This window comes from Littorina saxatilis, linkage group LG14 (genome assembly GCF_037325665.1).
Source record: "Littorina saxatilis isolate snail1 linkage group LG14, US_GU_Lsax_2.0, whole genome shotgun sequence".
Lineage (NCBI taxonomy): Eukaryota > Metazoa > Mollusca > Gastropoda > Littorinimorpha > Littorinidae > Littorina > Littorina saxatilis.
The window spans coordinates 4,395,065-4,399,060 of NC_090258.1; positions in this window are offsets into that span (position 1 = coordinate 4,395,065).

Genomic DNA, 3,996 nt, shown 5'->3' on the forward strand with positions numbered 1-3,996 from the left:
TGATGGGTGGCATCCTTCCCAGAGGGACTTTCTTCGTCTGACTTTTCGGTGCAGTTCTTTGGCATGTATCACAGGACAAGCAATACCTACGAATGTCTCCTGCACACCCTGGCCACCAGAATTCTGCTCTAATTCTGTCAGATGTTTTTCTTTGACCTAAGTGTCCTGCCATGGGGTGATCGTGACCAAATGAAAGAACTTTGTTCCTGAGTTTCTTCGGAACGATTACTAGTGAACGGTCGTTTCCGTGGCGATCTTTCGTTGTTCTATACAGGATTTCTTTCTTGTATGAATACCGTATCCCATTGATCCCCTCTGGAGAGTTGGCAAATTGCCTGATGGTCTTCAACGAAGGGTCACTTGCCTGTTCTCTCTTCAGATCAGCTGGCGAATACAGTCTTTCTTCTTCCTTGACTCCCTGTTTGTGGCTGCAGCTTGGTTTCTGGGTGTCCTCTGTCGCTTTTGCTCTCGTGGTAACAGCAGCTGCTGTCCCAGGGTACCATGCTGGGTCTCGAACAGGATATGTGGGAGTCAATTTCTTCTCTTTACCTAGTCCATACCATTTACCAATGAGGACAGGGTAAATTGGGTCGTCCATCACCGTTACTTCTGTCTCGGAGTCAAAGTAGGGTGAATCGATGTGCACCACGGCGGTGTGGTACATCTTCTTGGAGTCTTTCTCTGCCAGAGTAGTCTCCTTCATTTTCGCTGAATATGCCTCCTTTGGCACAAACTTTTTGCTGACAATGATACCAGTACATCCAGTGTCTCTCAAAGCGTTGACAATTGTTCCATTCAGCTTCACTGGTACCACTTCGGCACATTTCTTTTCCTTGCAATTTCCGCAAAGTTTTTCTAAGAGGATCGGTGTCTCAAGTGTATCTTTCTTCGATGAAACTGCACCTGCTGTGTCTCTCTTGTTTGGACAAAAACGAGAGACATGCCCTTGCAATTTACAAATGAAACAACATCCAGATGCTCGCAGTTTCTCTCTCTCGGCGTCACTCAACTTTGCCTTTAGAGTTTGATTTGCGGGTTTTGTTGATGGAGCAGCTATTCTTGTTTCTTCTTGGGGAGAACGACGTTTTTCAGGCTTGACGTACGTTGATGAAGTTTTGACGTTCGATCTAGATTGTTGATATGTGTTGGCTATCATCCCAATCTCTTTGGCGCTCTTAGGGTCTCTATCCCTAATGTGAACGGCGAGGTCAGGAGGAAGGGTGTCTAACACCTGCTCACGGACCAACAAATCTTTGAGATCTTTTACATCTTGGTCGCATTCTGCTAATTCCACCCATTTGTCTAGATACCGTTTTAGCTTCGTGATGTGCTCTTTATACGTGTCAGTGGCGCTTTTCTTGGTTTGGCGAAACTTCTTTCTATAATCTTCGCTAGTGAGTTGGAAGCCCTCATACAAAGCGTGTTTGAGAGTGTCGTAGTCATTAGCGTCTTCCTCATTCAGCTTTGAGAAGATGACTCTCGCCTTACCCTTCAGAAAGTACACTACACGTGAAGCTTTTGCTGCATCACTCAGGTTACAGTCTCGAGCATAATGCTCGAACTGATGGAACCAACTCTCGATGTCATCACGGTCGTCTAGAAAAGGAATCTTGGGCTTGAAACCATCATCTTCGCGAATACGTCCTGGCGAGTTGTTGTTCCTGTTGCCCTCTTGGTTGGCGTTCTGGATTTTCAACTGTTCCAGTTGGAATTGTCGTTCAGCGTCACGTTCTTGTCGTTCAGCATCACGTTCTCGTTCTTCGCGATCAAGAGTTTGTTGCTTCTCTTTCTGATCAAGAACAAATGCACGTAACTCGGCTCCTTCTAACCCCAACACCTGTCCTTCGGCCATTAGCTGTCTAGTCAACTCTAGCGGATCTACACTTGTGGACTGAGACATATTTACAGGTGACACGTCCGTGCACGCCTGTGGATCAACCTCTTCGTCGTTACGGTTGCTGTCAACTTGAAGAGAGAGATGAACGCTCTCTTCTTCGTCAGCAGGAATTGGTAACGAGTCTATCACCTCTTCCCGATCGTTACCGACAGTAAGGGTTTTTCTTCCCTTCTTATCTGTGGTTACTATGGGAAGCGATTTGTCGGCCGGCTGGTTCCGTGCCAACTGGGCTGCGATGGTGGACTTTCTAAAATTATGAGCTGGGGAACTGTCGTCACTCATAAGTCACCTCGCGTATTATTCCAAAACGTACAAAATGTATGTTGCTCAAACACCGTCGAGCTACTAAATTTCGGATCAAATTACAAAAAGAAACAGTCGGGCGGCGCCTTCGTGCACAAAATGCAAGTCCTAGTTTAGCTCTACTTCTACTGTACTTTGAAATAATTCTTCAACGTATGTTACGTTACGTTTCCACACAACCACCCAAAGAGTTATGTTTCCACGTTCTATCGTGAGTCAGTTTACTTCTATCTACTAACGAGAACTTACACTGTAAACTTTATTTGACTCTTTCTGGCGAAAAGATCAATCTTTCACTCGATCGAACGTTGAATATACAAGATGTATCAACTCAACTGTCAATTCGCATCATTTACTGTGTAGATTAATTTACAGCCACTTCTACAGCAAGTAAATACGACTGATATCCACAAGTCGATTATATAGGGCTTAACAGGGAAATACAGGTATTAAATCCTTACCTCTTAGGTACCTGACTCCCACCAACCTCCCGCGTAATTTAGAACAAACTAAGGGGAATGATGGTTCCGATAGTACGTGCAAGAATACTATCACACTGATGAATTGGAACACCACAAATAAAATTGGGAGCTAACAAATCAAAAGTGGTCTCGCTAAATATTGATTTTTTAACGTGTCGTTTCAGCTGACAACACTTCCAGTTTTTATTTTACCGTGTGATAGGGCACACGTTGAGTTATAGATCTGTGATAAGTAATATAACTAAAGGTAAATAAATAAAATTATATGATGAGACGATGGCGATGAAGTACGAACATATACAATACAAATCGACATGCAAGAAACCTACAGCAATTTTGAAACGAGAAAAATTTGGAACGGCTGGATCGAAAGTAAAACGTTGATTCAATATCCCGGACGAGCCCCCATTGTGACGTCTGCTTCTCGTTCTAGGGCTGATCAGTGTTTAACAGAGACAAGTGCAAAGAAGTAATAAGAAATTTAATAATTCTGTACTTTCAAAAACATGCACATGATCATTCTTGCAGACATCAATCCCTTTCTCTTAGAATCTTCAAATGAAAGTTTTATAGATTATGATTTCGCTGGTGTGATTTCACACACACGTAACAACATTGTCTTTCTTCTTCTTGTTGCGTAGACGTTTGATATCGAAGCGCGGAACGTACTTCTTCTTCTCGTTGCAAATGTATTTCGGTTTACACAAATGAAGACATGAAGGTGTGTTAATGTTCACAAAATATAAAGTAGTCTACTCATCACAATAAACTCGATCTGGGTGACACTTGGGGACGTTGGTGGTTCCTTCCGTGGATACCGCTGACGTTGCCCTTCCCACAGTGTTCACACGACATCATTTACACAAGCATTGTACACCCCTGTACACTTGCACCTTCTGCAACACACACGTGCAATATCTGTTATTATCAAGTATGATTTCCATCGATATCATTCAATTTGTTTCTCTAAAACAAACACAGAAACAAGAGTTCACAGACTGACACAAACACATGGAAAATGAACAATACCTGTGTTTTCCTGTGAATCAATAATGTTAAAATGTATTAGCGTGTTTTACCTGCGGTTAGTGGACCTTTGGAGATCGCAAAAATGTGGAAATCCGTCCACGGAAGGTGAAACATATGCTAGTGCAATCTACGTGGCTTCGTTGATTGCTGCCATCTTGGAGTCAATGAAACGGTCAGAGCATTGCATCCTAGCAACCTCAACTGAATATATGTACAGTTCATATTCACGAATTAATACCAATGCACGCTGTTTCCTTTTGTTCTCTTCGTTTAAATTTCTTTCCA